This window comes from Scyliorhinus torazame, chromosome 7, assembly GCF_047496885.1.
Source record: "Scyliorhinus torazame isolate Kashiwa2021f chromosome 7, sScyTor2.1, whole genome shotgun sequence".
Taxonomy (NCBI): Eukaryota; Metazoa; Chordata; class Chondrichthyes; order Carcharhiniformes; family Scyliorhinidae; genus Scyliorhinus; species Scyliorhinus torazame.
The window spans coordinates 56,978,811-57,004,263 of NC_092713.1; the positions used below are offsets into that span (position 1 = coordinate 56,978,811).

The window sequence follows — 25,453 nt, forward strand, 5'->3', positions numbered from 1 at the left end:
TCGGCCTCCTTCATCCAGTCTTCATCCAATTTGTTGCCCTCCGCATGATATCAAGAATCAGCTGAAGGCCTTGGATGCTGCAAAGGACATGGGCCCTGACAATATTCCAGCAACAATACTGAAGATTTGTGCTCCACGACTAGCTATGCCCCTAGGCAAGCTGTACCAGTATTGCTACAACACTGGCATCTATCCGGCAAGGGCTGGTTTAGCTCATTGGGCTAAATCGCTGGCTTTTAAAGCAGACCAAGGCAGGCCAGCAGCATGGATCAATTCCCATATCAGCCTCCCCGAACAGGTGTCGGAATGTGGCGACTAGGGGCTTTTCACAGTAACTTCATTTGAAGCCTACTTGTGAGAATGAGCGATTTTCATTTCATTTCATTTCATGTGGAAAATTGTCCTTGTATGTCCTGTCGGCAAAATGGAAGACAAATCCAACCTGGCCAAATCCACTCCTGATCATCAGCAAAGTGATGGAAGGTGATGTCAACAGCCCTATCAAGTGGCAAATATTCAGGAATACCCTGCTCACTGATGCACAATTTGGATCCGGCCAGGGCCACTCAACTCTTGGACCTCATTACAGCTTTAGTCCAAACCTGGACAAAAGAACCGAGCTCAGGAGGTGAGGTCTGAGTGAGTACCCTTGACATCAAGGCAACCTTTGACTGAGTGTAGCATCAAGGAGCCCTAGCAAAACTGGAGTCAATGGGAAACACTGGGAAAAGCTTCCCACTGTTTGGAGTCACACCTAGAACGAAGGTGGTTGTGGTGATTAAGGGGCAATCATCTAAGTCCATGGGTGGCACGGTAGCATAGTGGTTAGCACTGTTGCTTCACAGCGCCAGGGTCCCACGTTCGATTCCTGGCTTGGGTCACTGTGCAAAGTCTGCACGTTCTCCCCGTGTCTGCGTGGGTTTCCTCCAGGTGCTCCGGTTTCCTCCCACAAGTCCCGAAAGACGTGCATGAAAGGGTAGGACCATGTTAGGTGTTCAGGAGTTTTTATTTTCTCACAGTAGACCTGTGGAGCCAGATACCAGCTCAGAAAGTGGCCGTGTATACTTTCAAAAGAGATCTGGACGAGTTCCAATCTGGTGCAGATATCACATCTCATAAAAGGTAGGTGAACTACAAGTTAACATAGAAGCATAATAGGCAATAAATGCTGCCCTAGTCAGTGACACCTGCACCCGGTGAAAGAATATAAACAGATACATGTGGTGTCTTGGATTAGTTTAATTCTAGTAAGGGGATCAGAGAAAAGATTTCCAGTTTTTTGTTCCTAATTTGCTTGGAGCTTTTTTAATTTTTGCTTCTACTAGGAGACGAGGGAGATGGTGGAATAGTGGTACTGTCACTGGACTAGTAATCCAGAGACTCTGCGTAATGCTCTGGGAACGTGGGTTTGAATCCAAACATGGCAGATGGGCTGCACGGTAGCACAATGGTTAGCACTGTTGCTTCACAGCTCCAGGGTCCCAGGTTCGATTCCCGGCTTGGGTCACTGTCTGCGTGGAGTCTGCACGTTCTCCCCGTGTGTGCGTGGGTTTCCTCCGGGTGCTCTGGTTTCCTCCCACAGTCCAAAGATGTGCAGGTTAGGTGGATTTGCCGTGCTAAATTGCCCTTAGTGTCAGCAAAAAATAAAGGTTAGGTGGGGTGATGGGGATAGGGTGGAGGTGTGGACTTGAGCAGGGTGCTCTTTCCAAGACCCAGTGCAGACCCAATGGGCCGAATGGCCTCCTTCTGCACTGTAAAATCTATGATCTAAGATGGTGAAATTTGTATTTAATTTTTAAAAAACGAATGTTGATTGTTGTAAAAGGCCATTTAATGTCCTTTAGAAAGGGAAATCGGTCACCCTTATCTGGTCTGGCCTACATGGGACTCCAGGCACCCGCTTTATAAGTATTTTTATTCAAGCAATTACCCATTTTATACAGGGAAAAAAAGGTGACATAACATCAGCAAACAACCATCACAAATCACACTCCAAACAGCAAAACTCCTCTGTCCCAGCTCCTGCTCTGTTTTCCAACTGTAATAACAAAGGAAACCCTGCCTCCCTGGCTGAGGTTTCACCGCTCTTTAAAGAACTCCACCTAGAGAAAAAACCCTCAGCTGCACCAATAACAGCGCCCTTGATTTTTGCTCCTCTACACAAGGCCTCCTCCATCCGCCCCCACACCAAGCTCTCCCCCACTGCCCACTTCCTGACCTTCTCGACATTCACTGCCCAGTAATAATTCAGCAGGTTCGGCAGCGCCAACCCGCAACTTCGTCTGTCACTTTTCGAAAACACCCTCTTGATCCAGGGTACCTTACCCGCCCATATAAACTCCGAGATCATCGAATTGACCTTGCCGAAAAAAGATTTGGGCACAAAATCATGAGGTTTCGGAAGACAAACAGAAGGTTCGGCTTTACTGTCTGGACCCTCCCAGCCAACGACGGTGGGACAAAACATCTCGCCTCTTAAAATCCTCCTTCATCCCCTCCCACCAGATTCATCAAATTCAGCTTGTGCAACTAGGCCCAACTATGTGCCACTTTTATCCCCAGGTATCGGAAACTCACCCCGACCAGCCGCAATGCCAACTTCTCCAAACCCTTCTCCCACTCCTGCACATTGACCGGGAATACTTCTCGTTTCCCCATCTGGAGTTCATACCCTGAGAATAGGGTAGATAGTGTTGAGGGCTGTTGCAGGTTACAACAGTGATGTGCCATCAATTAACACAAGACGAGTAGTGAACAAAACTGTGGCTTTAATAAGCTAAACAGAAAGCCTCCTGACCACTGATCCTGAACTGGGGCAGGGCCAGAGGTCAGCCACCTTTATATCGAGCCCGAGGGGAGGCGGAGCCATCAGGTAGTGGTTTACCACAATACATGTAGTACAGTAACAGTTTACCACAATACATATAACACACTAACAGTGGTTTACCACATTCACCCCCTGTTTAAAAAAAAGAGTCCAGCGGGGGTGAAGTGGACTTAAAGGTCGAGTCTGTTGGGTGCTTTGACCTTCCGCCGTGATCGCCTCAGTTCCAGCTGTGGTGTGTGCACTGGTATCGAGACCTACGCGTCCGGGAGTGTGTTGTCTTCTTCGCCCAGTAGTTGGGGCGGTGTAGGGGCGGGGTGGTGGTGATGGTCACCGGTGGGCCTGCGGGTGCCAAATCTTGAAGTAGCCAGGTAGTGGTGGAGGGAGACGGTATAGGGTCGGGGTCGGTGGTGATGGTCGCTGGGGAACCTGCAGGTGCCAAATCCCGGAGGGAGACTGTGTCCTTCTGCCCATCATGATGTGCCACGTAGGCATATTGTGGGTTGGCATGGAGGAGCAGGACCTTCTCGACGAGGGGATCCGATTTATGATTCCTCGCATGCTTCTGGAGGAGGACGACCCTGGGACTGTCAGCCAGGACGGGAGCGAGACCCCTGAGGTGGACATCCTAGGGAAGGCAAACAAACGTTCATGAGGGGTCTCATTGGTGGCAGTGCACAGGAGCGACCGGATAGAGTGGAGCGCATCGGGAAGGACCTCCTGCCAGCGGGAGACAGTGGGAGACCTCTAGACCATAGGGCCAGAAGGACGGCCTCCCAGACCGTCGCGTTCCCCCTCTCCACCTGTCCGTTTCCCCGGGGGTTGTAGTTTGTCGTCCTGCTTGAGGTGATGCCCTTGCTAAGCAGGAACTGATGCAACTCGTCGCTCATGTAGGAGGAACCCTGATCGCTATGGATGTAGGTGGGGAAACCGAACAAGGTGAAGAGACTGTGCAGGGCCTTGATGACGGTGGCAGAGGTCATGTCAGGGCATGGGATGGCAAAGGGGAATCGTGAGTACTCGTCAAGAACGTTGAGGAAGTACACGTTACGGTCAGTGGAGGGGAGGGGCCCTTTGAAGTTGATGCTGAGGCGCTCAAAGGGGCAGGAGGCCTTTACCAGGTGTGCTCTGTCTGGCCGATAGAATTGCGGTTTGCACTCCGCGCAGACCTGGCAGTCCCTGGTCATGGTCCTAACCTCCTCGATGGAGTAAGGCAGGTTGCGAGCCTTGATGAAATGAAAAAGACGGGTGACAGAGGTCATTGTGGAGGGCCCAAAGTCGGTCTACTTGTGCGCTGGCACATGTACCGCGGGATAGGGCATCTGGGGGCTCATTGATCTTCCCAGGTCGATACAAGATATCGTAGTTGGAGGTGAAGAGTTTGATCCTGCACCTCAGAATTTTGTCGTTCTTGATTATGCCCTGCTGTGTATTATTAAACATGAAGGCAACCGACCGTTGGTCAGTGAGGAGAGTGAATCGCCTGCCGGCCAGGTAATGCTTCCAATGTCGCACAGCTTCTACAATGGCTTGGGCTTCCTTTTCGATGGAGGAGTGCGGAATTTCGGAGGCATGGAGAGTACGGGAGAAGAAAGCCACGAGCCTGCCCGCCTGGTTGAGGGTAGCGGCCAGAGCAAAGTCCGACGCATCGCTCCCAACCTGGAACGGAATGGACTCATCCACAGCGTGCATCGCTGCTTTGGCCATATCTGCCTTGATGCGGTTGAAGGCCAGGCGGGCTTCAGCCGTCAGGGGAATAATGGTGGATTTAATGAGTGGACGAGCCTTGTCCGCATAGTTGGGGACCCACTGGGCATAAGAAGAGAAGAACCCCAGGCATCTCTTCAGGGCCTTGGGGGAGTGGAAGTTCCAGGAGGTCGAGGTCGGGCCCTAGGACTCTGTTTTTCACAACGTAGCCAAGGATGGCTAGGCGGGTTGTGCGGAAAACGCATTTCTCCTTATTGTATGTGAGGTTAAGGAGCTTAGCGGTGTGGAGGAAATGCCGGAGGTTTGCTTCATGGTCCTGCTGGTCATGGCCGCAGATGGTGACATTATCTAGATACGGGAACGTGGCCCGCAGCCCGTACTGGTCAACCATTCGGTCCATTTATCGCTGGAAAACTGAGACCCCATTGGTGACACCGAAGGGAACCCTGAGGAAGTGGTAGAGGCGGCCATCTGCCTCGAAGGCAGTGTATTGGCGGTCCTCCAGGCGGATAGGGAGCTGGTGGTACGCGAACTTCAAGTCAACAGTGGAGAAGACTCGATACTGCGCAATCTGATTGACAATGTGGGGGAGAGGGTACGCATCGAGCTGCGTGTATCGGTTGATCATCTGACTATAGTCGATGACCATCCGGTGCTTCTCCCAGTCTTGACCACTTGGGCTCTCCAGGGGCTGGTACTAGCCTCAATGATCCCCTCTCGTAGGAGTCGCTGGACCTCCGACCTGATAAAGGCCCTGTCCCGGGCACTGTATCGTCTTACATGGGCTTTCAGTCCGGGGTGAGGTTAACGAAGAGCGAGGGTGGGCGAAATTAAGGGTCGCGAGGCTACAGACGGTGAGGGGGGACAGGGGTCCACCGAACTTTAAGATAAGGCTTTGGAGGTGCCACTGAAAGTCGAGCCCCAGTAATAGGGCAGCGCAGAGATGAGGGAGGACATAGAGCTTAAATTTAGTGTACTCTACGCCTTGTACCGAAAGGGTCGCGACACAGTACCCCCGGATTTCTACGGAATCTGATCCAAAAACCAGGGAGACTTTCTGGGTCGCGGGTAAAATTGGGAGGGAGCAGCGCCTTACCGTATCTGGGTGGATAAAGCTGTCTGTGCTTCCGGAGTCGAAGAGGCAGGCCATCTTGTGCCCATTGATCCGGACGGTCATCGTGGATTTTGAAATGGAGGTCTAGACTGGTTGAGTGTGATGGAGGCGAGCTTCGGAAGGTGGTGGATGGGCCGATCGGACATAGCGGTGGCCAGCGTACGACCGGGTGAGCAGGGGTCCTGGGAGTTGGTGGAGTGGTTCCAAAATGGCGGCCCCCATGGGTCGTGTGTGGCAGGTGGCATTGAAGGTGGCATCAAAGATGGTGGCCCCCATGGGTCACGCGTGGCGGGTGGAGTCAAAGATGGCGGCGAAGATGAAGGCCCCCACGGGTCGCACATGGCGGGTGGCGCAGTAGATGGGGACGGTCTCGACAGACAACAGGCAGCATTGCTGGGCCTCGGAACTTTAGGGACAGGTCGGGACTGGCAGACTTTGGCGAAGTGGCCCTTCCTCCCACACCCATTGCAAATCGCGTTCTGTGCAGGGCAGCGTTGTCTGGGGTGCTTACCCTGGCCGCAAAAGTAGCATTTTGGGCTTCCGGCATTGGCGGGCTGCTGCACGGCACAGGCTTACGCCGCACTCGAGTCGGGTGATGGCGGCGTCCACGAGGGAGCCGCGTGGTCCGAGCTGTAGGCCTCCATGTTCTGGAAAGCCATTTCCAGCGAGTTTGAGAGCTGCACTGTCTCTGGGAGGCCGAGTGTATCCCCTTCTAGCAAGCGCTGGCGGATGTAATTGGATTTAATGCCCGCGACATAGGCGTCCCTGATCAACAGCTCCGTGTGATGGACAGCCGATACCGCCTGGCAAGCACAGTTCCGGCCGAGTACCCGCAAGGCACACAGGAATTCGGCTTGTGATTCTCCGGGGCGTCACCTCGTGGCAAGGAGGTGCCTGACGTGCACCTCGTTTACTGCCTTTACGTACTGTCCCTTCAGCAGCATTATCGCCTCCGTATACGAGGGGCGTCTCTGATAAGAAGGAAGACTTGCGGGCTTACCCGTGCGTTGAATATTTGAAGCTTTTGGAGGTCGGTGACGTCGTCGGTGGAGGATCCGAGGTAAGCTTCGAAGCAGCTTAGCCAATGCTCGAATGTCGCAGTGGCGTCGGCTGCTTGTGGGTCCAGCTCCAGGCGATCAGGCTTGAGTGATGAATTCATCTTCAAAGTTTAGCTTATTAAATTGATGTGAAATCAATTAACACACGACGAGTAGTGAACGAAACTCTGGCTTTAATAAGCTAAACAGAGACTCCTGGCCACTGATCCCGAATTGGGGCAGGCCCGGAGGTCAGCCACCTTTATACCGAGCCCGAGGGGAGGCGGAGCCATCAGGCAGTGGTTTACCACAATACATGTAGTACAGTAACAGTTTTCCACAATACATATAACACACTAATAGTGGTTTACCACAAACAGGACATTGACAGGATGCAGAGCTGGGCTGAGAAGTGGCAGATGGAGTTTAACCTACATAAATGTGAAGTGATTGATTTTGGAATGTCGAATTTGAATGCTGAATACAGAGTTAAAGGCAGGATTCTTGGAAGTGTGGAGGAACAGAGGGATCTTGGGGTCCATGTGCATCGATCCCTTAAAGTTGCCACCCAGGTTGATAGGGTTGTTAAGAAGGCGTATGGTGTGTTGGCTTTCATTAACAGGGGGATTGAGTTTAAGAGCCGTGAGGTTTTGCTGCAGCTTTATAAAATGTTTGTTTGACCACCCTTGGAATATTGTGTCCAGTTCTGGTAGCCTCATTATAGGAAGGATGTGGATGCTTTAGAGTGGGTACAGAGGAGATTTACCAGGATGCTGCCTGTACTGGAGGGCACGTCTTATGAAGAAAGATTGAGGGAGCTAGGGCTTTTCTCACTGGAGCGAAGAAGGAAGAGAGGTGACTTGATAGAGGTGTACAAGGTGATGAGAGGCATGAATAGAGTGGATAGCCAGAGACCTTTCCCCAGGGCGTAAATGGCTGTCACGAGGGGACATTGTTTTAAGGTGATTGGAGGAAGGTATAGGGTAGATGTCAGAGGTAGGTTCTTTACACAGAAAAAACATTTTTTATTCCAATTTTCACAAAATATCAACAACAAAATACAGAAAGAAAAGAACAACCCCCCCCCCCCCCCATACATAAATAATAAATTAACAGCCATCACCAACACAAAAGCAAATATACACGCCGACTCCAGAAAAACAAACCACCCCCACCCCCCGGGTTGCTGCTGCTGCTGACCATCTTCTAACGCTCTGCCAGGAAGTCTAGGAACGGTTGCCACCGCCTGAAGAATCCTTGCACCGATCCCCTCAAGGCAAATTTTACCTTCTCCAATTTAATAAACCCTGCCATATCATTGATCCAGGATTCCACGCTTGGGGGCCTCGCATCCTTCCACTGAAGGAGAATCCTTCGCCGGGCTACCAGGGACGCAAAGGCCAGAATACCGGCCTCTTTCGCCTCCTGCACTCCCGGCTCCACTGCCACCCCAAATATTGCGAGCCCCCAGCCCGGCTTGACCCTGGAACCTACCACCCTCGACACCATCCTCGCTACACCCTTCCAAAAGTCCTCCAGCGCTGGGCACGCCTAGAACATGTGGGTGTGGTTTGCTGGGCCCTCTGAGCACCTAACACACCTGTCCTCACACCCAAAGAACCGGCTTATCCTTGCCCCGGTCATGTGAGCCTTATGCAGCACCTTAAATTGTATGAGGCTGAGCCTCGCGCAAGAGGAGGAAGAGTTCACTCTCCCCAGGGCATCCGCCCCCGTCCCCTCGTCAATCTCCTCACCCGACTCCTCCTCCCACTTACCCTTTAGCTCCTCCACCGAGGCCGCCTCCTCTTTCTGCATCACCTGATACGTTGCCGAGATCCTCCTCTCTCCAACCCACACCCCCGACAGCACCCTGTCCTGGACCCTGCGTGGCGGCAACAGTGGGAACTCCACCACCTGCCGCCGAACAAACTCCCTTACCTGCATATATCTGAAGGTGTTCCCCGGGGGGAGCCCAAACATCTCCTCCAGCTCACCCAGGCTCGCGAACTTCCCGTCCACAAACAGGTCCCCCATCCTTCTAATACCTGCCCTGTGCCAGCTCAGGAACCCTACGTCCATTCTCCCCGGGACAAACCGGTGGTTCCCCCGTATCGGGGACCACACCGAGGCCCCCACCTCCCCCCCCCCGTGACGTCTCCATTGCCCCCAAATTTTGAGGGTAGCCGCCACCACCGGGCTCGTGGTATCATTAGGGACATTTAAGCGACTCTTGGACAGGCACATGGACAGCAGTAAATTGAAGGGGTGTAGGTTAGGTTGACCTTGGATTAGGATAAGTGATCGGCACAACATCATGGGCCGAAGGGCCTGTATTGTGCTGTACTGTTCTATGTAACATGCCAAGCGACTACATATCCCCATGATATTAATGAAGCTCTCCACGGGGTTCATAATATACAGCAAACGGTCATCTACATATATGCCTCAACAAATATGCCCATTCCACCTGGTTGAATGCTTTCTCCGCATCCATAGACACTAACACTTCCGTTTCCTGACCCTCTGGGGGCATCATGATCTCACTCAACAGCTTCTAATATTTGCCGACAGCTTTTGCCCATTCACAAACCTTGTTTGGTCCTCACCTATCATCCCCGGCACACAGTTCTTCTTGCGTGTTGCCAGAACCATCACCCAACAGCTTTGCATCTACATTTAGTAACGATATTGGGTGGTACAAGCCACATCCTCTGGATCCTAATCCTTTTTTTAAATGAGCGAAATTGAAGTCTGAGATAGCGTGGGCGGCAGCTCCCCTTTACCAACCAACTCATTATGCATCTCTACAAGGAAGGGTCTGTGCCAAACTTTATAAAACTCTGCCGGGAACCTGTCCAGAGCCAGCTCTGGCCTTCCTGGACTGCATCGACCCCACGCATCCCATTATGTCCCGCAACCAAATCGGGGCACCCAACCCTTGCACCTTCTCTTCCTTGATCTTTGGGAACTTTAATCTATCCAAATACCGCCTCATGCATTCATCCCCCCTGGAGGCTCTGAGCTGTACGGCCTACTGTAAAAGGCCTTAAATACCCTGTTTACCTCCCCCAACTCAGTAACCACCTTACCCCCCCAAATCTTTCATCTGACCAATCTCTCTTGCCACCAACTGCCGCCTCAACTGATGCGCAAAACATCCTGCGGGCTGTTTCCCCATGTTCATACATCGCCCCCCCCCCCCGACCCGATTCAACTGCCCCATCGCGTTCCTTGTAAAAATAGGGTGCAATTCTCCGGCCGTGTTGCGCTCCAGCGAGAGCACAATGCACCCAGAGAATACCGGAAGAAGCCTGCAGCGAGCATCGCGACAGGCTCTGCGCCTCACGGGATTCACCGGAGTCCAATGAGATGACGGAGTTGGGACCCTGTCCCACTTGGCCAGCTCTCTCCAGTTTCCTCCCGCAGTCCAAAGATGTACTGTTTAGGTGGATTGGCCATGATAAATTGCCCCTTCGTGTCCAAAAGATAAGGTGGGGTTATTGGCATATGGGTATAGGGTGGGGCGTGGGCCTAGGTAGGGTGCTCTTTCTGAGGGTCAGTGCAGACTCAATGGATCGAATGGCCTCCTTCTGCACTGTAGGAATTCTAATAAATGCTGGCCCAGCCAGCAATGTCCACATCCACAGGACGAATAAAGAAATTGCTGCATACCTGCTGATGGTCATTGGGTATCTAATTACGTTACTTTAATCATCACGGCTGTGTGACAGAAGGTCTTTTCATGTTCAATCAATCAGAATTGAAAATGTCGTTCTTAGTATAATGTCCTGAGAACTGATTTATTCAGAAAGGTAAATGTCCTCTTTATATTTTTAATTCACTCATGCCTTCAACTCGTTATCCAATGGGACTGTGGATTCTTACCAAGATACCTGTTGATGTTATGAATCTCAGCCTGAGTGTTGATTTCTTTTTAAAATGTTTAACACCAGGTCACATTGTGAGGTTGAAGGAGTTGATATTGATAAGTCTGCCTTTATAAACAAGTGGCTTGGCTGAGACGAAGGACATTTCTGCACTTCCACTGAGTGCTTGCTTGAGACCTAAGAGCAAATAAGGAGTAAGCCGAGGAAAGCAGACTGAACAAAGGTCAGATAAAGTTAATTATGTCGGTCAGGAGAGTGAGTTACTAAAGTTTTGCCGAGATCTGGAGCAGGGAGAGGAAACATTACAAAATACGCAGGAAAGGAAGCCTGAACAAAGAGAACAATTGAAAGAAAGAAAAGTAATGGAAGAGAATATTTTGCGACAGGGGGAATTACTGTTGTCATTGGGACCATTGTTTAAGATTATTACAGTGAAATGGTGCATTTTTCTTCACCACCATTCTGCTGTATGCATGATTTTCATGATCCAAGGCCAGTTGAAGGGTGACATTGGAAAACAAATTTGAGTTCAGAAAGAATCGACTAAAAATTGGCAATATTTAATTTGCATACGTGGTAGAACAACTGTACACTAAAGTAATGAGATAGCGTAGAGTGTTTAAGAGAAAAACTAAAACAATGAAAAGTCAATGCAAGTCTAGCCATCAATTAGAGCCTAGGCCAAGCCATTTTGGAAACATTAAAAGAGGGTCCAAGCATGTTGATTTGGTGTAGAAGTGCCTTGCAGACCATGAAGGCTGAATTTTTCCACTTTTGCATTATTAAATTGGCAATTTTGAATTGATGATAGTTTGTTCATGAAAAGGAAGGGGCTGGAGGAAGAGAGAGAGAGTCATGTGTATTGACAGCAAAATGATTACCAATTATAATAGGCTCAGTACTATAGTGATTAATGATTCATATCTGAGGTAGAAGTGCCACAGTAAATCACTGTGACAGCAGAATTGAAATCGCTCTGCTTCAGACCTCACTATGGTTACTGTGCAGTTAGTGTACTAAACAATCTTCATAAATCTATTTTTGAATTTTCTAATACTGTATGCTCATCGGGATAAGGAACAAAAGCTTTGGCATAGAACTCGGCTCCTACCTGAATACACAAAGCTTCCAGATCTAAAGTTATGTAAGGATCAATTTACTGGCACAGACCAGTTGGTTCCGTTCTTCTAATCTTGGGTCATTGGGCTTGATGTGTTTAGGCATTTAAACCTTGAACTCCTGTGTAAACATCCCGTGATTTCCTCACGTCTGCCACTAATTCTAATTCAACACTTCGGATTTCCTGCCATGATACATTTGTCACCAGAAATGTGTCAGGAAGGATCTTTAGTTCACTCGCCTGTATTTGCACTGACCAAGGTTTCTTGCATCAGCCTAATTGGCACACTGTGAGTAATATTTGAACTATCAAGGAGCTTGGTTCCCCAATTGCTTTCTTGCAAAGTCTCGGCCAATCAGTCAACTTGCCAACTGGTCCCATCCTTTTGTTCTGCAGTATAAATTGTTGTGATCGTTTGAAATTTGGCATTCTTGCATTTGTCCTGATGAATGCAGTATGAAAATCTTCAGCAACTTGTTGGTGTCTGTTCACTTGTGCTGCCCGGTGTAGGTCATTGACCATTTTCCTGTACTGGAGGCCAGTCCTCCCGTTCACAATCGGGGCGCTCACAGCTGTCACCACCTCATTCCAGGCAGCACTGGCTGCCCTATGGCTGACCCTCCTGGACCCTCTGGGGAACAGGACATCCCTCCTGGCCTTCACTGCATCTAGCAGCCACCCCAGGTCAGCGCCCCCGAATCTTGGGGCTAATCTCCTTGGCGCCATTGTTGTGAGCTGGCTGGGGTTGGCTGAGAAAGTGCAGCTTAAGTGCTGTTCGACATTGTTAGTGGGGGGCTGGTGAGCGCAGTGCCGGTGAATCAGCTGGCGAGACTTCATTTGCAGCAAGAAGCCTGTGAGGACGCATTAAATGGACCAATTAACGTTGAATAGTGTTGCCGGCCTCGCTGGGCTGAGAGCCGGGAATCTCACGGCAATTCCCGCTCACTACAACACTTAGAAATCTTTCCGGAGAATCAAGCCCCTGGAATTATCCAGGCACCTAAAACATGTCTTCCGAATTCCATTTGTGTGTGCTGTTTAGAAACATAGAAAATAGGAGCAGAAGGCCATTCGGCCCTTTGAGCCAGCTCCACCATTCATTATGACCATGGTTGATCATCTAACTCAGTAGCCGACGTCCGGTGGCAACCATCAAGTGAGTGGTTGCACACCGGGCAGCTCTGGCTCGAAGGCGTTGGTTTGGGCACTTTATACCCATTAGTGGGGTAGCTCCGGCAGGAAAGAGGTGCAGAAGGTGTAGAGGGAGAGGTTCTCCCCAAGATTGGCATGTCTGTTGGCTTCTTCTGAACTCAGCAAATAACTGGTTCAATGTCTCCTCATACAGTCCTGCCATCCCAGGAATCAGACTGGCAAACCTTCCCTGCACTCCCTCTATAGTAAGAACACCCTTCCTCCGATAAGGAGACCAAAACTGCATCCAATTATAGTCATAAAGGAATATATTATAACCTATATGAGAGCCACAGGGCTGGATTGATTAGGTTCCCGTGAATCTCGAGGAATACGAGTTACCCCAACAAGGGAGCGGAGCTCCCTCATTCGCGGGGAACAAATCTGGACTTAGAAATCCCGGCCCGAGTATGGGCCGGTTGTGGGAGCCCCTTCGAGGAATGGTCATGTGTAGAGTTTTCATTCAACGTTTAAATATGCCTTGTTATCCTTTACTCTCCCATGTAGTCGCATCCTTGGATCCAACAGAATAGTAGTGCTCAGTTGCTGTCAAGTTAGAGTACTAATGTCATCACCAATGGCTGTAAATGATCTCAGAGGATTTAGATATAGATATAGAATTTACAGTGCAGAAGGAGGCCATTCGGCCCATTGAGTCTGCACCGGCTCTTGGAAAGAGCACCCTACCCAAGCCCACACCTCCACTATATCCCCATCACCCAGTAACCCCACCTTACACTAAGGGCAATTTTGGACACTAAGGGCAATTTAGCATGGCCAATCCACCTAACCTGCACATCTTTGGACTTTGGGAGGAAACCGGAGCACCCGGAGGAAACCCACGCGCACAATGTGCAGACTCCGCACAGACAGTGAACCAAGCCGGAAATTGAACCTGGGACCCTGGAGTTGTGAAGCAATTATGCTAACACTATGCTACCATGCTGCCCACCAGTAGTGGCCAGCATTTAGTAGTGGCTTGACTTTCTGAATCAGAGTATTGTTATGAAGAAGTGCTTTAAAATGGCAGCATTTTGGAAGCTACCAGAAAAATATGATGCAACTTGCATGATGCAAGTAGTAACAAACAAGTGGCCAGCTTTGAAAGTGAATTCGTCCCTATTGATATGGGTGATGTAACTCCTTAAAATGTGGGGAATCCTGTCACTCCGCAGAGTCATTTGAAAATTGTTCTGTGTGATAACTACATCAAATATACCTCATTTGTTAGCTCAACGTGGATAAAATAGGTTCATCTGAATTATAATGCAGCTATTTTTCAGCCCCTGAGTCTCCTTGTTATCTGTTTTAGATGTGACCTTTCTGAACTTCCACACAGTGACATTATGAATACTAGGGCAGTGGGGAGGAGAAAGGAAGAGCTTGGGCATGATCTGAGCTGCTGCAAAGGCTCGAGTTCAGAACTTTCTAGCTGTGCTTTCACCCATTTTTAGAAATAAAAGGACCAAGGTGAGTCTTTCCAGTTAACTTTAGGGCAGCAGTGGGTGACCTTTCTCTTCTGACTTCATTGTAGGAGTTGACATTAAAAGCTGCCACAGAACCTCTGCACTGATGGGGAGTCAGGTGCTGGACAGCAATACTGCTAGATTTTCAGTGAATTGGTTTATTTGCCCTTTTGACCATTTCTGATTTTTAAACCTTGGCAGGTTGACAAAAATGCTATCCCCAGATCACTAGAAGCTCTGTGTGACTGGGAGTTTATCTGAACAAAGTATTAAGCGAGGCCACACCAAGTACATTGCAAGACTTTGCTATTGAGCTGTGTGCTGTCAAGGGACCCAGCTACATTTGCCAGACAAGTTGCCATAAATATTGCAGTGAGTAATGTTCAGTCACTTAGGCCTTGTTCATGAAGGTTCCTGTGAGTGCTGCGCATTGTTGGCAAGCAGCTCTGGGGTTTGAGGAAGGTATCTTGCTGATAAATTTATTTTAGCCTAGCTTACATGCAATGTTGAAAGCAAAGCAACTGTGCCAGATATCAGACACAGCATGCAATAGGCACACAGGTACACAGCATGCAATAGGCACACAGGGACACAATTCAAATAGCTCTGAAGGAAGTAAAAGTATAATTTGTACAAGATTTCCTGGTATGTTTTTTAGTAGGAGTAACTGACCTTCTGTGGCATTGCTCAAGGCTACTCGCAGAGGTCTGAAGCCTCCTCGTTATGCTTCAGCAGTCTCATTCCAATTTGGGGGAAAATTGCATAGTCAGAGACCAGGCAGCAAGGCAGAGCGAGGCAGGGAGTCAGCAAAATATGGTGACGGTATGTGTGGAAGAGTACACAGGTGTTGCTCTCTGTTTGTTCAGTGGTGAACAGTTGATGTTTATTCTTCATTGGAAATTTTACTTTGTATATTCCATACCAGGTTGGATTGGATTGGATTTGTTTATTGTCACGTGTACCGAGGTACAGTGAAAGGTATTTTTCTGCGAGCAGCTCAACAGATCATTAAGTACATGAGAAGAAAAGGGAATAAAAGAAAATACATAATAGGGCAACACAACATATACAATGTAACTGCATAAGCACTGGCATTGGATGAAGCATACAGGGTGTAATGTTAATGAGGTCAGTCCATAAGAGGGTCATTTAGGAGCCTGGTAACAGTGGGGAAGAAGCTGTTTTTTAGTTAAAGCTGGTTTTCCCTCCCTTGTTTGTCTTGCCTGTTCTATTTGTTGTTAATAATAGCAACAGGGAAAGATGATATGCTATATGATATAATTGATAAATACTGTACGCTAACTGATGTAATAAATCTATGGGCAGAAATCCTAACGAGGGAGCAAATTCAGATAGTCTGAGGTTGAACCCCTTGAATGGCTCTGTGGTTGGCACTGCTGCCTTTCAGCATCAGGGACCCAGGTATAATTCCAGCCTTGGGTAACTGTGTGGAGTTTGCATCTCTTCCCCGTGTCTGCATGGGTTTCCTTCTGGAGCTCCGGTTTCCTCCTGCAGTCCAAAGTTAGGTGGAATTGGCCATGCAAAATTGTCCCTTAGTGTGCAAGGATGTGCAGGATACGGGGAGAGGGGGAGTGGGCCTGGGTAGGGTGCTCTTTCGGAAGGTCGGTGCAGACCCGATGCCAAATGGCCTCCTTCTGCACTATTGGGATTCGTTATCTATGATTCAAAATGGTAAAGGCTGCTGCAGTTTGTGTTTATAGGAACAATGGAAGGACTTTACCATCAGTGTGTCATTGGGCTCTTTTGTCACTGTGATGGAGGGCAGCATCCAGTGCAACATTGAGGCATTTCCAGCATTCCGTATATTGATTATGGACCGGAACCCTGGGCAGTTAAAAAAAAAATATCAGCCTGCGGTTGCTGTGCAGGCTTCGCATTCCCGACTGCTGCCCTAGCTGATGTCAGCTCACTCTGCTTAGAATAGGAACCAAAGTGGGACTTGTATGGCTCAGTGCCAACTATAACCTAGCACCAGTGTAAAAACATTAGAGTAAAGTGTATTTTCTCACTGCAAAGAAAATAAAGGAAATCTGAGGGATAGAATTAAGGTTTTGAGGTTTCCTTGTTTCACTCACCACTCAAATTCCTCTTCCCCCATCTCTTTCACAGACTTCATTAGTGAAAACAAAAAGGGTTTATTAATAAGAATTGTTCAGCAGCCTATTACAGCCACATGGCTGCACCTATGTCCCGTCTTTTCTCCAGCAGTCAGTGCTGCCATCAAGAAATGTTTTTGAACCTGTTTAAGTGCCAAAGTATTGATCGATCTGTTATACACCTCCTAAGGGAGGAAGCTACCCCCTGGCGTGATTATCTACTCCGCGTCCTAATTGATCACCCAAGCCAGGTGACCCTTGCTCTGCTGTGTTGTCCTTAAAGGGACAATCACCACAAATCACCACATTCGTCCCCTTAACCCTTTCTACAACCTTCAACAATTAAGTTGCTCAGTCCTAAATTCTAACTTAATATATATAAGTTGGACAATTATAAATCTACCCATTGAGGTGTTTTTTGTTCCATGTAGCGAGGCATAGTTCAGTTGTCTGAGATGCTTCCGCACAATCGAAATTAACAGGAACTGCAATAACGCAAGGCAGTTCATTACTACTTGCTTCTGTGGAGACATCAGTTATGTCTATAACAGATTGATCAATACTTTGGCACTTAAACGGGTTCAAAAACATTTCTTGATGGCAGCACTGACTGCTGGAGCGTCTTTCTATTCCTCAAATAATCCATGTGTGTACAAATGATCTGTTCCTCCATATCTAGTTGGTACGATGGGATCCAGTCTTGGAGACAATAATTCCAGGAATCTAACTTTAAAATAAATTTAAATTTTTTCCCATTAAGGGGCAATTTTAGCGTGGCCAATCCACCTACCCTGCACGTTTTTGGGTTGTGGGGGCGAAACACACGCAAACACGGGGAGAATGTGCGAACTCCACACGGACAGTGACCCAGAGCCGGGATCGAACCTGGGACCTCGGCGCCGTGAGGCATCAGGGCTAACCCACTGCGCCACCGTGCTGCCCTCCCAGGAATCTAACTTGTTCCACTATCGAAGACACCTTGTCATATTATGTACTTAATATGGGTTGTTTGTAATGCATGCAGGCACACATTATCACGATACAACAAAGTCTTATGTCTTCACAGTTCTTTCACATTTTGGTCTGTAACATAATCTCAGTTTCTTCCTCTGTCTGAATTTGTTGATTCTGCTGTCAATTTCAATGTTGACAAATGCTGTCAATTTCAAGGCATTCATTATGCATGACCATAATGAATGGCAGAGCAGGCTTGAATGGCCTAATGGCCTCCTACTGCTTCTATTTTCTATGTATGTTTCTATGCAAATTCAGCCAAACCTTTTTGGCTTCATCGTTGGTCAGGTCTGCATCCGAAGTGTTGACTTGTTTCCATTCTGCAATTCTCTCGGTGCTCTTCTCCTGTGATCTTTCATTGCCCCCCCCCCCCATTTGGGTTCTTTTGTTGCCCCTCTTCTAGAGTGTTTTGTTGCCCCCCCCCCCCTTCTGTGATTTGTTGCATCCTCTTTGAGGTCTTTGACACCTATGGATATTTTGAGAGAGTTGCCCTCACTGGGGTCTGTCTTTTGCCCTCTTTATGGGGCCTTCTGTTACCTCTTTTCTGAGATCTTTGTTGCCCCTTCCATGAGATCTTTGTTGCCTCTTCTGAGGTCTGCCGCTGCCTCTTCCACGAAGACTTCGTTGCTTATGGACCTTTTTTGGGGTCTTCTCCAATTTTCCTTCCCATAGCCATTTATTCCAATTGTGGTTGCCGCTTTAAATGCATTTCTGCTTTGAGACTGTAGTTTTTTTTCACTCCACTGTCAGCAGCTGTCAACATTCTGTTCCCCTGCGCTTTTGGAGTTTTAGTGCTCCCCTAGCTGCTGTCTTTCTTTTAATTTTTAGAACTTCTCCTTTTACTAAAGGTAAGTCCTTTTAGTGATCACTGGACAGTTTTATTCTTCTGGCCATTTGGAACGTCCTTTTTTTTTCTTTGATGACGACCCAGTGCTCTGAGGCCCAATGGGCCATTGTTTGTAAAACCTGTTCACTCATCATTTAAAACGTCATACCTTCTCTGCTTGAAGCCCAGCAGTGCAACAATTACTGTCACGCAACCCCCGCGGGTTCTGCTCTGACATTGGGAGCTTGTCAGTTTCAGCCTCTTGACTTTCATAAGAACATAAGAACTAGGAGCAGGAGTAGGCCATCTGGCCCCTCGAGCCTGCTCCACCATTCAATGAGATCATGGCTGATCTTTTGTGGACTCAGCTCCACTTTCCGGCCCGAATACCATAACCCTTAATCCCTTTATTCGTCTATCTATCTTTATCTTAAAAACATTTAATGAAGGAGCCTCTACTGCTTCACTGAGCAAGTAATTCCATAGATTCACAACCCTTTGGGTGAAAAAGTTCCTCCTAAACTCAGTCCTAAATCTACTTCCCCTTATTTTGAGGCTATGCCCCCAAGTTCTGCTTTCACCCGCCAGTGGAAACAACCTGCCCGCATCTATCCTATCTATTCCCTTCATAATCTTATATGTTTCTATAAGATCCCCCCTCATCCTTCTAAATTCCAACGAGTACAGTTCCACTCTACTCAACCTCTCCTCGTAATCCAACCCCCTCAGCTCTGGGATTGACCTAGTGAATCTCCTCTGCACACCCTCCAGTGCCAGTACGTCCTTTCTCAAGTAAGGAGACCAAAACTGAACACAATACTCCAGGTGTGGCCTCACTAACACCTTATACAATTGCAGCATAACCTCCCGAGTCTTAAACTCCATCCCTCTAGCAATGAAGGACAAAATTCCATTTGCCTTCTTAATCACCTATTGCACCTGTAAACCAACTTTTTGCGACTCATGCACTAGCACACCCAGGTCTCTCTGCACAGCAGCATGTTTTAATATTTTATCATTTAAATAATAATCCCTTTTGCTGTTATTCCTACCAAAAGGGATAACCTCACATTTGTCAACATTGTATTCCATCTGCCAGACCCTAGCCCATTCACTTAGCCTATCCCTCTGCAGACTTCCAGTATCCTCTGCACTTTTTGCTTTCCCACTTATCTTAGTGTCGTCTGCAAACTTGGACACATTGCCCTTGGTCCTCAACTCCAAATCATCTACGTAAATTGTGAACAGTTGTTGGCCCAACACTGATCCCTAAATAAATAAACAACGAAGAAAAAAATTAATAAATATACCAATGAAAAGAAAAAGGAAACAGAAACACTACTTACCAGTCACTTACCAGGGATAAAAACACTTCCTCCCCACCCAGCTTCAAATTCCCACCTAGATTCAAATTCCCAAACTCACTCTTGGTTCTGTTTCAATCTGGCTGTGTCTTCTCTGGCTCACTGGGAGAACTCACTGTGAGTGAGTTTACAAGTTGCTCTTTTTAAACTGTCCTGAATTGACTCCCCTCCCCCACCTGCTTTTAGATCAAGGTAGATTTAAGTGACTGACACTTAACTGCCAACCAGTTATGTGAGTGGGTGGGGCAGCCCTTGTTAACCTACACTGCACAATTCTAGCTTAATTTAAATTAATTTAAACTCCTGAAATTTAAAAGGAGCTGCCTTACTGATTTGATTCAATTCCCACCTAGATTCAAATTCCCAAACTTACGCTTGGTTTTGTCTCACTCTGGCTGTGTCTTCTCTGGCTCACTGGGAGAACTCACTTTCCTGTGCTTCGCGACACCTCACTGCAGCGCACTTGGGGAATTTTATTTTACTTAAACCACTGCTTTCTGTGTGCTCTTTTTAAAACAAAACTTGCAGCAATTCTTTTTTATAACATAGGTTTTTTTTAAACTTAAAGCCACAGCTTTTGCTTTGCAGGGTTATGTCCTCTTGTTGTTTTTCTCCATATGTTTCTAAAGTTTTGACTGTACTGGCCAATTCAGATTTGTTCTGCGTCTGTCCCTCAGCCTCTCCAATGCAATGGACTCGCGGACAAAATCTTGGAAAGGTTTATAATCATCTGGAAAGGAATAATTTGATCAGACATGGTCAATACGGTTTTGTGAAGGGTGGGTCGTGCCTCACAAATCTTATTGAGTTCTTTGAGAAGGTGACCAAACAGGTGGATGAGGGTAAAGCAGTTGATGTGGTGTATATGGATTTCAGTAAAGCGATTGATAAGGTTCCCCATGGTAGGCTACTGAAGAAAATACGGAAGCATGGGATTCAGGGAGATTTAGCAGTTTGGATCAGAAATTGGATAGCTGGAATTGTTCAGACTGGAGTCCAGTAACTGGTGGTGTACCACAAGGATCTGTTTTGGGGCCACTGCTGTTTGTCATTTTTATAAATGACCTGGAGGAGGGCGTAGAAGGATGGGTGAATAAATATGCAGATGACACTAAAGTCGGTGGAGTTGTGGACAGTACGGAAACATGTTACAATTTACAGAGGGACATAGAGAAGCTGCAGCACTAGGCTGATAGGTGGCAAATGGAGTTTAATGCAGAAAAGTGTGAGGTGATTCATTTTGGAAGGAATAACAGGAAGACAGAGTACTGGGCTCATGGTAAGATTCTTGGCAGTGTGGATGAGCAGAGAGATCTCGGTGTCCATGTACATAGATCTCTGAAAGTTGCCACTCAGGTTGAGAGGGTTGTTAAGAAGGCGTACGGTGTGTTAGCTTTTATTGGTAGAGGGATTGAGTTTCGGAGCCATGAGGTCATGTTGCAGCTGTACAAAACTCTGGTGCAGCCGCATTTGGAGTTTTGCGTGTAATTCTGGCCGCCGCATTGCAGGAAGGATGTGGAAGCATTGGAAAGGGTGCAGAGGAGATTTACCTGAATGTTGCCTGGTATGGAGGGAAGATCTTATGAGGAAAGGCTGCGGGACCTGAGGCTGTTTTCGTTAGAGAGAAGAAGGTTAAGAGGTGACGTAATTGAGGCATACAAGATGATCAGAGGATTGGATAGGGTGGACAGTGAGAGCCTTTTTCCTCATGGTGATGTCTAGCACGAGGGGACATAGCTTTAAATTGAGGGGAGATAGATATAAGACAGATGTCAGAGGTAGGTTCTTTACTCGGAGAGTAGTAAGGGTGTGGAATGCCCTGCCTGCAACAGTAGTGGACTCGCCAACACTAAGGGCATTCAAATGGTCATTGGATAGACATATGGACGATAAGGGAATAGTGTAGATGGGCTTTAGAGTGGTTTCACAGGTCGGCGCAACATCGAGGGCCGAAGGGTCTGTACTGCGCTGTTATGTTCTATGTTTTCTAATTCTACATTAATCGGGTTTTGGCAATATTTCAACATCTCAAATGGTCTATTTGCCTAAAGAGAGGCATTCGGGCAAGTTCTTTTTTTTTTCGAACTTCGATTAAAACAATACTCACAGGTGTCAGACCAGAGGCAGTGTCATGATAATTATATCCTCGTTGGCAGGTGCAATGGTGCACTTTCAGATTCCATTATTGAAAATAAAAAATGATATTAATAAGAATAGTTCAGCTGCACGTAGGTCCCTACATGTCTCCTGCCAAAGGGAGGACTCCACCCCCTGGGGTCATTACCCACTCTGCATCCCGATTGGTCACCCAGGGCACATGACCTGTACTCTGCTGTGTTTCCCTTGAAGGGACAATCACTATACCCACCAAACCCTGTTTCCTGCTCATTGCCCCACTTTTGGGAAGAAAACACTCAGCCAATTTTTAAAAATTAATTTACAGGATATGGGCGTCGCTGGTTAGGCCAGCAATTATTGCCCATCCCTAGTTGCCCTTCAGAAGGTGGTTGTGAGTTGCCTTCTTGAACCGCTGCAGTCCTTGAGCTGTAGGTACATCCACTGTGCTGTTAGGGAGGGAGTTCCAGGATTTGCCCCAGCGACAGTGAAGGAACGGCGATATATTTCCAAGTCAGGGTGGTGAATGACTTGGAGCGGAAACTCCGGTTGATGGAGTTCACTTACAATTACACTTTCAAAATACCAAATGTATTCTCTTTTGCCCTTCACTGACCACAGCATTTTAACAGTTACTGATCTGCTCAACTTCACCCTCAGCTTCACCTTCAGATGTCCTAGTCTCTCTGAATACCATTACTTTTTGACAATCTGGCTGTTCCCCCGCTACAGTTCTCTCATCTCCATTCTATAAAGTCCAAAGGGAGCTGACTTGATCTAGCAAATAACTGGTTTTGTCATCCACTGACAGATCTGGCTGGACCGCTCAAAACTCACCTGCCAGGACTGTGCACTATTCCAAGATTTCCAGAAATGCAAAGGTTGATACATTTTCTCTACGACATATGAACATACATACAAACATACGAATTAGGAGCAGAGGACCATTTGGCCTCACCCGCCTGCTCCTTCATTTGATTGCCCTATTGTTGTAGGTAATGTGCACTGCAGCCACTGTGCACAAGTTGCGAAAGTTGGTGGAAGGCTGTCTATGTAACTGGTTGCTTTCCCCTGAATGTGCTTCTTTCAACCCCAGGTTCATTTCCATACATGAAGAACGGCAGCAGAAATCCTGTGGAATGTAGTCATGGTTGAGATTTGATATGGCGATTCACACTTTTCCCCTCCCTCAGAATGTGAAGGTGCTGAAATGTATTTGATTGTTCTTTATTGGTGACAACATGCTTGGAATATTGTAATAAATCTTCGTAACACTGTTATTGTGGAACAGTGTCAGAGAATAGCAAGAGCAGCGCTTCCAGGATTGAGAACTCCAAAGATGAGGGAATTAAAGAAAAAATTAAACTTAGAACTTAAACTTACCAAACCAGGTAAAAGATGACGCAGAGAGAAATATAGCTAGTGTGGATATTATTCAACTCAGATTGATTACAGTGTTAGAAGAGACAGCAAGTTTCCAGCAAGATAAAAGTACATTGTTTTTAAACAGAGTTGTGGATATACGGGGTCAAAGCTTTTGTGGAGCAGCAATCAGTGTCAGATTGACACACCCACTTCTATTACCTTATTGGGGGGGGGGGGGGTTATCGGAGGGTTGGGAGGGTAGTGGAGGGATCGTCGAAGGATTGGAAGGGTGGTGGGGGAGTAGTTGAAGGGTTGGGAGAGGAGTAGTGAGGTAGTCGGAGGGTCAGGAGGATAGAGCGAATGGATAGTAGCGGATCGGGCTGGTAGTTGGGGTTCGGGGGGGTAGTTGGGTGAGGGGATTTGTCGAGATGTCCGTGGAGTCCCCCAACGCATATTCCAGGGGACCTCTCGGGTTCGACTATGTGCGGACTGGAGGATCTTTCTTTGTTTTGGTTTTTTTTGCATAAAATTAGAGTACCCAATTCATTTTTTCCAATGAAGGGGCAATTTAGCGTGTTCAATCCCCCTACCTGGCACATCTTATGCGTTGTGGGGATGAAACCCATGCAAACACGGGGAGAATGTGCAAACTCCACACGGACAGTGACCCAGAGCCGGGATCGAACCTGGGACCTCGCCGCCGTGAGACTGCAGTGCTACCAGACTGGAGGAGCTTTATTAGCCCGTTGAAAAACACTGAATCTACATTTGCGTTTGCAAATAGGATTTCGGATGTTAGCATAGATCAAACGCTCAATGGATGGAGTGCATTGGTTCAATTGCTGATGAGACTATGGACATGTAGGCTTTAGAAAACTTGTTTTGAGAATGTTCAGAAAAAAAATCATTAATTCTATTTTGCAACTATGGAAGAAAACAAAATTTACCAATGGATGCCTTTAACTTTCAGAGGCTGACCTGTTTTCCTTTTCAGTCTGTTCCCTTTGTGCTGTGCCATATATGTAACTTTGAGTATGAGTTACTCAGAACCATGAAACCTTTTACCATATGGATTTTTACAACATTATAAAAAGGTCGGCACCGGTGTTTGTGTTCCATATATGTCTCCTCCTACCCTTCTTCAGCTCATTCTATTAATATATCCTTCTGTCCTCTCTCGTGTACTTATCTAGCTTCCTCTTAAATTTGCCAATATATTATGAGAAAGATATATAGATACAGACATACATATGAACATATAAATTAGGAGCAGGCGTAGGCCACTCAGCCCCTTGAGCCAGCCCTGCCATTCAATAAGATCCTGGCTCATTGTAACCTCAATCCTACATTCTTGCCTACCCCTGTTAACCAGAATCGATCTCGCTCTGCCTTAAAAATATTCAAAGACTGCGTCCACTGTCTTTTGAGGAAGAGAGTTCCAAAGACTTATGACCCTCTGAGAGAGAGAATTTCTCCTCATCTCTTCTTAAATGAGCGACCCCTTATTTTTAATGAGTGACCTCGAGTTCCAGATTCTCCGACATGAGGAAACATCCTCTCCACATCCATCCCTCAGGATCTTAAAGGTTTCGATCAAGTCACTTCTAGTGGATACCTCTCCAACGTTTTGCTCATCAGGCAACCCGCCCATTCCTGGTATTAGTCTGGTCAACCTCGAGGAAGCCTCAATTGCAATCCGAGAGAGAAAAAGGCATTGGTGTCAGGTTTTCTTTTGGTTTTAAGAAGGATTCTTGTGATGCAATTCATTCGGAACTGCTCTCACCACGAAAGGATTTCTGTTTTTTTTAATTGCCTTTCAAGTTCTTGTAATTTCAGCTCGAAGTGCTCTTAAAGAAAATCAATGTTGAGGTTGAATGCTACCCAGGTAGTGAAACAGCATCACTGCAGGTTAATGCAGCAAGTCAAAATTTCAAATTGAAAACACACTAAATCCTATTTGTCAGGAGTGTGGGAAATTCAAGGAAGGAGAGAAGCAATCCAGATGAAATTGCATTTTGCCACCTCACTGAATAACTTGCATATGTGTAACGCCTTTAATGTAGTGAGACGTCACAAGGTGTTTAACAGGATTGTTACAAAAGCAAAATTTGAAATCCTGTTGGAATGCCATGCAGTGATGGATGGTGAGAGATTGTATCATTAAACAAGTTCAGTGGGGTATTGTCTCATCCCTGAAGTCGTTATACAGATCAGGAACTGGTTTGAATGAGGATGAACTTGTATCTCGGTGATAACAAAGTGAATTGGGGTTAATCATATTGTCCTGCTAGCTTTTTCGTGTCTCT

At 47.2% G+C, this 25,453-nt stretch overlaps 1 protein-coding gene across 2 annotated transcripts in view; it reads left to right on the forward strand.

Annotated features, from left to right (window-relative positions):
• Window positions 1-25,453, forward strand: part of b4galt2 (UDP-Gal:betaGlcNAc beta 1,4- galactosyltransferase, polypeptide 2) — a 612,340-nt gene that overhangs the window by 248,667 nt on the left and 338,220 nt on the right. The gene's annotated exons all lie outside the window — the stretch shown is intronic.